At 39.3% G+C, this 11,756-nt stretch overlaps 1 protein-coding gene across 3 annotated transcripts in view; it reads left to right on the forward strand.

Annotated features, from left to right (window-relative positions):
* Positions 1–11,756, forward strand: part of foxj3 (forkhead box J3) — a 94,313-nt gene that overhangs the window by 18,860 nt on the left and 63,697 nt on the right. The gene's annotated exons all lie outside the window — the stretch shown is intronic.

Here is an 11,756-nt window from a genome sequence, read left to right on the forward strand (position 1 = left end):
ACCATATGTAAGAGAATATGCACAAAGGGGATTGTCAGGAAAGAGATGGCTCTTTGGGAACATATATCTTTTATTAACAGTTTTAAAAACAAGCTACCGTTACATATTTGCATTTGCAACTTTTTATGTATATGTACAACTTTTGGTAATTACAACTACGAAACGTACTGTACTGTTAAAACGAGTAACAAATGTGCTGCATAAAAATAAAATATAGCACACCAGAAAAAATAGATTTGGTCTACCTTTTGGGCTAAGGTGCAGCTTAGACTTTAAGAAGAAGCAAGTCATTCATCGCCATCGCCATTGTCTTCTTCCTGCGCACTAAAACCACCAAAGTCCTCTTCTTCAGTGTCAAAAACAAGCGGGCTCAAACAAACAGGCTTAGGGCGGCTACATCATCCACTCTCCGCTTCTCTCCTTCAATGACGCTTTCAAAACCAAAGAATTCCTCGCTGTCAGAATCAAACACCTTCTGAAGGGCCGTGGCGGTGTCCTCCTCTTCATCATGCAGCAGTCCAACCCTTCAAAATCAGTTAGTGATCGTGGATGATTTGACATCTCTTCACACTATCAGAATCCACTAGCAGATTTGGACAATACTTGCTTTTCGCATGCAACCAGTTTTGGTGAAGGATTTATCGCCATTTATCACAAAAATCATAAAGAATCGATAGAAAAGCCACATTGGACAATAAAACGCAGGGTTCAAGCTTGTGAGAAAAGTAGTGCCTTTAATCCGAAAATTACGCTACTCTACATCTAAAAAACACTCACTATTAGTGGTTATTAAGTGCTTTTGTATTGAGTGCAAATTATATGTGTTTATTTTCATTATTTTAAGATTAAAACTGGTGAAACACCTTCACATCAGCAGAGGACAATTATCTCAACATTACCTTTATCACAATTGAAAAAAAGGACAATCCTGAGCATGGCTAAAATGGCACTAGGCTAAATACGTCTCAAAATTAAGATAATGTCAAACAACACAATAAAAAGCTACATTGGTGGGGATTCTAACATTAAAACAATGCTGGGCATACATGACTTGGGCCTCTTTGTCAAATGTACCAATAATCTAAAGATATTCAGTTTATATGTGAGAAAAACTAGTTTTAAAAAGCTCTACTCTGAAAAACTTTTGTGAGTTCTCCTTCTATGTTCCTCTCCGGGTGGGTTTTGTTGCATTGATTGTGCCTGTAAAGCAGTTATTACACTTGTAGAGAAGATTTGGATTATTATACTGAGTCTTTACCCACTAGTCCCTAAAGTTTCAGTATGGACAGCTTCTTGTATTTCTTCCAAGTTTCTTTCTTCAACACGCTTTTTGTGATGGTCTAATCACTAGCCAACCTATTCCAATATTGCTTTGATCTTGGCTTCCAGAGACTTTCTCCATAGGAGGCTTTACTCCTTATGGCTCTTTATGGGTTGCTGTATTCATCTTATTGCCAAACTTCTCTAAGATCACCGTTATTTTGCTGTATGTGAGATTATAGACTTCTTTGATGGTCTCAGCAGGAAAACTTTGGAGCACTACACAGTGTTGCTGCAGTGGATCTGAAATACAACAACTTTTAACACTTGGAGAGAAAAAAAAAAGTCAATTTCTGAGGCTTGAAGGTACATTATAAAAAAAAAAAAAGAAAAACTACAGCTCTTTGCTTAAGATGTTTTCAATTCAATCATTAAACATTGATATTTTGCATCCCACAAATATACGTCTTTATTTGAATGTATTCCACTGCTATGAGTCCTATTTCTTATTTGCTTACATATATTTAGGTGGTTTAAAATATATCTGACTCAATCAGAGGAATTAATATTGGCTACCAATTGCATCATATCCTACGAAACTCATAGCGTTGGGGGATAGAGTGCAATGCACCAACTGATCAAGTTGTTGCCTTAAAGAGCACAGAAACCTTTTGGTGAACTGAAAATGATTGACAGGTGCATTTTATCTCATTCAGAGGACATTATTAAATCCTTATGCAAATGTAGCAATGCAAATCTTAGCTAATACCAGTGGAAAGGTGGCAGTGTTATTGGAGACAAATGAATAGATCCTTGCGGTTTGTATCTTGGGGATTCTGTGCCTTATTAGCGAAGAAGGGGATGGATATAGTCCTTCGACTGATGCTCTGAAAAGGCTGTCTGCAAACTATGAACCAATTCATCTCTCTGAGAGCGGGAACGTTTTTCCTCTTCTCTCATTATTTCTCTTTCCTTTCACTTTCCATCTTCATCTCCCGAGCACTTGCACCCCACCAAACCACCTCCCCTCTCTTTTCCCCACTCTCCGAGTCAGTCACTCTTCTCGTCTCTTTTGCTTTTTTCCCTTTCACAAAATGTTTGTTCCCTGTTTGTAATCTTGAACGCTCCGTTCCCTGAACACAGATGCATACCCGATTTGGAGACAAAAAGGTTACAATACAAGCTGGCAGGGCTCCTTCACCTGCACATAGATTCAATCAATTAGATTTTGTCTCCAGAGTAGTGATAAAGGTTACAAAGACCCTTTTTGGCGTTTTCTTACAGCAGACAGTGAATGCATTATGCTGATGGTTTTGCTGGAGTGCCAGGATGTTGTGTATCCGATAATTATACCATGATACGCATTGATTGTGTATGTGTCTAGCTGCATTCTGTTTGTGATCATTAACGCGCTACGCCGGTGGCATTCGGATTGTCTTTTCACTCTGTCTGGCATTCACCCATGATGGCCCTGCAGAGCTATGCTGCTTTTTAATTAAGCCAGGTACAATATGTATATTATATTGCATGAGTAAGAATAGCAGCAGCTGAAAAATATTGTTCAGACTTCTTTTACAAAGATGGATTTTAATAAATAATATGATGAAGGGCCTTCACCTGTAGAAAACAAAACATTTTGATCTATTTGTTTATGTTTGTCTATTTCTTTATAAATGTCGTTTTTTTTTGGTTTTTTTTGGTTAAATTTGAGACTTGTGCAACATCGTTATAATTGCGTCATGTTTATCTTAGAAATGGAGGAAGAAAAAGCCATATTGGCTTAAAAACATCAGCCCCAAAGATTTCGGCAGCAGACATTGGAGATCGATTAGGCTGGCCAAACAAAAAAAAATGTATCGCTATATCTCTAGTTAGGTTCAAAAACCATATAAAGAAAAAATTCCATCTCACAAATTGCTGTTGATTCCATCTTTCACAGGATACAACTGAAAGACTATGAAGACATTGTCTTGCTAACTTGACAGCATAGACAAAGAGAACATTAATCAGAGCCTGAAGCCCTTAGTGAAGAGATCAACTGATTGGATACAAGAATCTGTTGGCGGCACAACTATAAGACTTAAACCTTGCCAACTTGGCCTTCATTGAACCCTGGGGGAGGAAAACATTTTTAATTGAAAGATAAGTGCAAATTATCCAGTTTGTAGTTTTTCACAAGCCCTGCGGGTAACAAGACACTGTTAAACATGGCGATGACAGCATCATGCTGAGGGGATCCTTCTCTTTGGCAGGCAGGGAGGTATTTCAGAGTTAAAGGAGGATGCATGAAGGTAAAAGCAGAGCCAAAGCAAGAGCTGGCATGCAATGGCACCGGTAGAAGAATATTCGTACATTACAAAGACCTGAGTCCAGATCTAAATCCAATCTGACCAAAATAAAAAAAAAGGGCAAAGATTGATTCTGGGATGCAAGCCTCACTTTTCAGATCTTAATTTAGATTTCTTTCTGAAGCATCAATCATTTTCCATCCACTCCCCAGTTCTGCAGTTCTGCATGTATCACGTAAAACCTCCTAAACTTGGTGTTGAACTTGAAGGTATATGAAAACCTTGGCAAGGCACCCCTAGGCATAGATCACAGTGCATTATATTGAGTGAGATTAAAGTATTAGTTTGCTCAGAAAAGCTTTAGACTTTAGCTTTCTGGATGACCTAACTCGTCACAGCGGGGCATGTTTTGTATCAGCTGTCACATGGAAAGTTACATAAGACCAGTTCATTCCAGTTAAGGTGATTGCTGAAAGCTTTACACGGTGGGATCCAGACTCAAAGATTGTCTCCCTGCCAGATTCTGCTGATATTGATGGGTGACAGATACACCGACGTGAAGTACACACTACAAGATGGATGTTATCTGAATTTAGACTAGCGGCCAACTCTTGTGATTTCAGGGAACACTTTGCATATAAGATATGTCTGGATACGCGTGTCTATCGCTGCACGTGCGTGTGTGTTTACTTGCAAACCGGTGGGCCCACAGTTGAGACTCCCACTCAGGTAGGCAGGATACGTGTGCAGTCTGCAGATTACAAGCAGGCAGCTCGGCAGGAGATGAAATAGGAGGAGGAAGAGGGGTGGAGGGTGCTGTTAGAGAGCAACGGAGAGGTTTACTACCCAGCACACGCACTCCGTCTGCTCTGTATGATAATGTGAAAGTGCAGGAATGGCAGAGTTTAAACCAGGACAACACACATGCATCAACTCCACCACGCAAATACATACAACTGCTTTATTGAGTGTGTTGCATTCACTCAGAGACTCACTTTCAAATACATCAAAAGTGAATACTGATATATTTTTCTTATCCTCAATCAGCCTCTCAAGGTCATGATATTTTTGCATTTTTGGCAAGAAAATGAATATGGAGTGAGCTCTTTTCATCTGAGAAGTATTGACAAGACAAGAAAGCTTCAGTTTGAGCTGTAAAGGAATCAGATGGAAAAAAAAATCTGAAAAAAGCAGCGATGCATGCATAAACGATGCGTTTATGGACCTTGTTGAATCTTCTTAAACCATCTCGTGTTACATGCGGGCACGGCATGCCCCCCCCAGTATTTTTATAAAATCATGTTAGTAAACTGGAATAGCGCTCTGACTCGAACCAGCATTGCTTCAGAGTGCGTCATACCAGCGTTATTTAGTATCACTGGAACGTCTTTATCTGCCCTGTTATCTTTTCAGCCTATCCCACTCCCTGCTTTTGTGCTTTCCCATGTCCTGCAAAGCACACACCCCCCAACGTGACCACAGCTCTTAATGAGCACACAGCAGGCGCTTCCCATTTTCTGTCTTTCTCCTTTACTGTCAGCTAGTGGAGGTGAGATAAAACATATTTTAGCTGCTTGGATTTAGATTTAATTGATGATCATTAAAGGCAGGCTTTAGAGGTGATTGATTCATCCCATATCTCTCATTGAAAATAAAAGTTAAATCAGCTGCAATAACTACTATACAGTGACAACTCTTGCTATTTGAATTTACTGTTCACTTTATTTTGCAGTTTAAAAAGGAACAGAATCACTCATTACTTTAAGCTTGTGGTTTTATTACTTTCTTTAAGTTATCCTTTTATGGTTTAACTATAAATCATAAAATGTTCAGTCTTATAATATAACTAATATTACCAGCAGGATCCTTTTTTGTCCTCCCGACCATCATCTGCTTTTTATTGGTAGTTTTATTGAGATTTTGGTCTATATTTAAGCTTTTACTATATGTGTGTGTTTGATGTATGGCTGACGGCTCACCTCCACTTGTAAAACATACTCATGCTTACTTACTGGCACGTTTCAAGCTTCCTAAAAGATTTTACTTGCTGATCCTGATTTTGAAAGGTTATTTCTTTTCCTTATTTTGACAAAAATTGAAATGTTGATTAGAAACATCCTGTTTTTTTCACCATCATCAGAGAATATGAACTTAAATATTTCAGTAAATAATATCCCTTTCTACTGCTTGTCCATCAGGACAATTTAATTAACCTAACAAACTTGTTTTTTTTGGTCTGAGGGATGAAGCCGGAGTGCAGGGGGAGGAAATGTAAACTCCAAACTCAAACACAAGGCCGGGGACCTTCATGCTACAACAGAACAGGTTACAGTACTACTAACTATGCCACCCTCCCTTTAAAATATTTCTAATTCATTTCAACATTTTATGGATTTCTAATATCCCTGACTTGCCAATTTAAAGGTATAGGGCAGGATGTTCTTTTTCTGGGTCGATCATCAAAATCCGTGGTCCTCCTAATCATCAACCATTCTGGTGATATGTTTACGTAAGGCCGTCCTACATGCTAGTCCCCCATTTTCACCTACCAATGGTGAGTCTGGCATAAGGGAAAAATTGAAAATCTCCTTTTGGANTTTTTTTTGGTTAAATTTGAGACTTGTGCAACATCGTTATAATTGCGTCATGTTTATCTTAGAAATGGAGGAAGAAAAAGCCATATTGGCTTAAAAACATCAGCCCCAAAGATTTCGGCAGCAGACATTGGAGATCGATTAGGCTGGCCAAACAAAAAAAAATGTATCGCTATATCTCTAGTTAGGTTCAAAAACCATATAAAGAAAAAATTCCATCTCACAAATTGCTGTTGATTCCATCTTTCACAGGATACAACTGAAAGACTATGAAGACATTGTCTTGCTAACTTGACAGCATAGACAAAGAGAACATTAATCAGAGCCTGAAGCCCTTAGTGAAGAGATCAACTGATTGGATACAAGAATCTGTTGGCGGCACAACTATAAGACTTAAACCTTGCCAACTTGGCCTTCATTGAACCCTGGGGGAGGAAAACATTTTTAATTGAAAGATAAGTGCAAATTATCCAGTTTGTAGTTTTTCACAAGCCCTGCGGGTAACAAGACACTGTTAAACATGGCGATGACAGCATCATGCTGAGGGGATCCTTCTCTTTGGCAGGCAGGGAGGTATTTCAGAGTTAAAGGAGGATGCATGAAGGTAAAAGCAGAGCCAAAGCAAGAGCTGGCATGCAATGGCACCGGTAGAAGAATATTCGTACATTACAAAGACCTGAGTCCAGATCTAAATCCAATCTGACCAAAATAAAAAAAAAAGGGCAAAGATTGATTCTGGGATGCAAGCCTCACTTTTCAGATCTTAATTTAGATTTCTTTCTGAAGCATCAATCATTTTCCATCCACTCCCCAGTTCTGCAGTTCTGCATGTATCACGTAAAACCTCCTAAACTTGGTGTTGAACTTGAAGGTATATGAAAACCTTGGCAAGGCACCCCTAGGCATAGATCACAGTGCATTATATTGAGTGAGATTAAAGTATTAGTTTGCTCAGAAAAGCTTTAGACTTTAGCTTTCTGGATGACCTAACTCGTCACAGCGGGGCATGTTTTGTATCAGCTGTCACATGGAAAGTTACATAAGACCAGTTCATTCCAGTTAAGGTGATTGCTGAAAGCTTTACACGGTGGGATCCAGACTCAAAGATTGTCTCCCTGCCAGATTCTGCTGATATTGATGGGTGACAGATACACCGACGTGAAGTACACACTACAAGATGGATGTTATCTGAATTTAGACTAGCGGCCAACTCTTGTGATTTCAGGGAACACTTTGCATATAAGATATGTCTGGATACGCGTGTCTATCGCTGCACGTGCGTGTGTGTTTACTTGCAAACCGGTGGGCCCACAGTTGAGACTCCCACTCAGGTAGGCAGGATACGTGTGCAGTCTGCAGATTACAAGCAGGCAGCTCGGCAGGAGATGAAATGGGAGGAGGAAGAGGGGTGGAGGGTGCTGTTAGAGAGCAACGGAGAGGTTTACTACCCAGCACACGCACTCCGTCTGCTCTGTATGATAATGTGAAAGTGCAGGAATGGCAGAGTTTAAACCAGGACAACACACATGCATCAACTCCACCACGCAAATACATACAACTGCTTTATTGAGTGTGTTGCATTCACTCAGAGACTCACTTTCAAATACATCAAAAGTGAATACTGATATATTTTTCTTATCCTCAATCAGCCTCTCAAGGTCATGATATTTTTGCATTTTTGGCAAGAAAATGAATATGGAGTGAGCTCTTTTCATCTGAGAAGTATTGACAAGACAAGAAAGCTTCAGTTTGAGCTGTAAAGGAATCAGATGGAAAAAAAAAATCTGAAAAAAGCAGCGATGCATGCATAAACGATGCGTTTATGGACCTTGTTGAATCTTCTTAAACCATCTCGTGTTACATGCGGGCACGGCATGCCCCCCCCAGTATTTTTATAAAATCATGTTAGTAAACTGGAATAGCGCTCTGACTCGAACCAGCATTGCTTCAGAGTGCGTCATACCAGCGTTATTTAGTATCACTGGAACGTCTTTATCTGCCCTGTTATCTTTTCAGCCTATCCCACTCCCTGCTTTTGTGCTTTCCCATGTCCTGCAAAGCACACACCCCCCAACGTGACCACAGCTCTTAATGAGCACACAGCAGGCGCTTCCCATTTTCTGTCTTTCTCCTTTACTGTCAGCTAGTGGAGGTGAGATAAAACATATTTTAGCTGCTTGGATTTAGATTTAATTGATGATCATTAAAGGCAGGCTTTAGAGGTGATTGATTCATCCCATATCTCTCATTGAAAATAAAAGTTAAATCAGCTGCAATAACTACTATACAGTGACAACTCTTGCTATTTGAATTTACTGTTCACTTTATTTTGCAGTTTAAAAAGGAACAGAATCACTCATTACTTTAAGCTTGTGGTTTTATTACTTTCTTTAAGTTATCCTTTTATGGTTTAACTATAAATCATAAAATGTTCAGTCTTATAATATAACTAATATTACCAGCAGGATCCTTTTTTGTCCTCCCGACCATCATCTGCTTTTTATTGGTAGTTTTATTGAGATTTTGGTCTATATTTAAGCTTTTACTATATGTGTGTGTTTGATGTATGGCTGACGGCTCACCTCCACTTGTAAAACATACTCATGCTTACTTACTGGCACGTTTCAAGCTTCCTAAAAGATTTTACTTGCTGATCCTGATTTTGAAAGGTTATTTCTTTTCCTTATTTTGACAAAAATTGAAATGTTGATTAGAAACATCCTGTTTTTTTCACCATCATCAGAGAATATGAACTTAAATATTTCAGTAAATAATATCCCTTTCTACTGCTTGTCCATCAGGACAATTTAATTAACCTAACAAACTTGTTTTTTTTGGTCTGAGGGATGAAGCCGGAGTGCAGGGGGAGGAAATGTAAACTCCAAACTCAAACACAAGGCCAGGGACCTTCATGCTACAACAGAACAGGTTACAGTACTACTAACTATGCCACCCTCCCTTTAAAATATTTCTAATTCATTTCAACATTTTATGGATTTCTAATATCCCTGACTTGCCAATTTAAAGGTATAGGGCAGGATGTTCTTTTTCTGGGTCGATCATCAAAATCCGTGGTCCTCCTAATCATCAACCATTCTGGTGATATGTTTACGTAAGGCCGTCCTACATGCTAGTCCCCCATTTTCACCTACCAATGGTGAGTCTGGCATAAGGGAAAAATTGAAAATCTCCTTTTGGAGAGTAAGTGTCATGTTGGGCTTCAGAGATCTAACCCACATGCAGATTACCACTCAGAGACTTAAGGGAAAAAGTTAACTGGTTTATTGCAGAGGTTACAAGCTCAGAGAGAGAGAGATAGATAGAACAGGTTTTCTCAGAGGGAGATCCAGCGATCAGGTGAACCGGAACCGGAAACTCTAGGGGGGAATTCACAAGGATGAGTTCAAGGGCCGTAGGGAAAATGATTGAGGCTGATGACTGGTTCAGTAGAGACTCACGTTCAAGGGGTTCATGGAAGATCCTTATGTCCAGTTTGTGGGTGTATTGTCCAGAGAAGATTGTTCTCGTTGGAGAGCGGGCAGGCAAACTAGTGAAGGATCCAGGATTTTCCAGAGGTGGGCTTGAACGGATCAGGTGAAGGTTACCCCTTGCTCAGAGAGACACGAATATTTCCTTCCAAGGGGGTAGAAGGACCAGGCTTTTCCAGCGGATCAGGAGGGTCATCCTGCCGGAGAACACAAAGGAGAAAAAGGCAAACTTAGACTCAGAGAGACAAAGGCACAATGGTTATACTCAGCTATTTACGGTTTGGCAAGAGTACCCAATACTGGCAAACACTCTGGCGTAGAGGTGGTGACAGTCCACTGCTCAAATACTCCTCTGGTGATGACCCAACGAGCCGCAGGTGTTGGAGGAAAACCGGAAACAACCCTCCAGGCTAAAACGGGGAAGGGGCACCATCTAGTGGAGGAAGGAGAAACTTAAAGAAAAACAAACCCCACAAACACAACCGTAACAGTAAGCTTCTATGAGCGATGCAAACAGCAGCTTTTAAACAGAGCATGTACAAGGAGAAATGGGTTTGTGCATGCTCTTACTACAGGTAATTTATCCCTGCTGCCATCAGACCTTATAAAGCTTCTTACAATCATCAACTTTCCAACCTTTAACTGTCTGAATTTACATTTAAATATTTTTAAAACCCCCACTATAACAGCTCTATGTAATAAAAAAAAAAAAATCAATGTTAAAAGCCTCTTAAATGTTATATGCTCCCTTATATAAGAAAGGAAAGTAAAAAAAATAAAAAATAAGGCCAACCATAAATTTATTAACTAAACATGTGGTGTCACTTTAAAAATTGATGATAATATAAACGTAGAAGTCACTGATGAAAAAAGTAAGATGATTTAAAATAAAATGTAGATAGATAGTTGTAAAGTTTTAGTCTTCCATTTGACCTGTCTTTCTTGATATACAATTTCTCTACTTTTGTAATTTCCTGCCACCGTGTTGTCTTATATTGTTTTACAAGAGTGACAGGAAAATAAGGTAGTAATATAGCCCCAGTTCCCTGGAAGATTCTGTATCTTTGTGGCTCTGCTTGAATCAAGAAAAACAAACTTCTGGACTCTGCATGGCTGGTGATAGTCATACAGTTTAAATAAATAAATAAACTGAAATTATTTCAGTTTGTTCAACACCGTTTCTAAACCAGGCTACATTCTAACCGTAGATTATTTTTTAATATCAACATCAAGTTGTGATTGATTTTTTTAGGATGATCAACTGTATTGATTATCAGGGGGAGGGGTGGCTTAGTGGTTAGGGCTCAGAACCTGGAATCCAGTGGTTCTGAATTCAAGCCCCACTCCCACAGACTGCAATTCTGGGTCCCTGAGCAAGACCCTTCCCCCACACACTGCTCCGACGATGGCAGCCCACTGCTCCCCAAGGGGATGGGTCAAGTACAGAGTTTATTTCATTTCTCTGTACTTGTGACAGTTTGATAGCAATAAAAAAACAAACAAACAAAAAAAAAATAAAACAGAAAAAATGCAGATCTGCATTTAATTGGAATTAGATGTGCTTATAGAAAATGTTAAAACCTTAATGGTCGTTAACTTTTTAACTCTGATTTCCTGAACATGGTTCCTACACAGTTTGAAAAATTATGGANGGAGGAAAACCGGAAACAACCCTCCAGGCTAAAACGGGGAAGGGGCACCATCTAGTGGAGGAAGGAGAAACTTAAAGAAAAACAAAAAAAACAAACCCCACAAACACAACCCTAACAGTAAGCTTCTATGAGCGAAGCAAACAGCAGCCTTTAAACAGAGCATGTACAAGGAGAAATGGGTTTGTGCATGCTCTTGCTACAGGTAATTTATCCCTGCTGCCATCAGACCTTATAATGCTGCACTATAACTGCCATAACTTGTGAAATAACTAGTATGCAATTACTATTTATTACCCTGTGCACTAACCTGTGCAATAATCCTGTTAAATAAGAGACTTCAGTTGTTATATTTATCTCATTATCTCTCTGTTGTTCCGTACCTGGTCTCACTTTAATGTACAACGCAAAATCCATATGTGTATAAGCCACCTAAAATCTCTGCCCTAATTTTTGTTATTTATTCTCTTCTCAATC

Source organism: Cyprinodon variegatus, unplaced genomic scaffold (assembly GCF_000732505.1).
Source record: "Cyprinodon variegatus isolate N-32 unplaced genomic scaffold, C_variegatus-1.0 Scaffold231, whole genome shotgun sequence".
Lineage (NCBI taxonomy): Eukaryota > Metazoa > Chordata > Actinopteri > Cyprinodontiformes > Cyprinodontidae > Cyprinodon > Cyprinodon variegatus.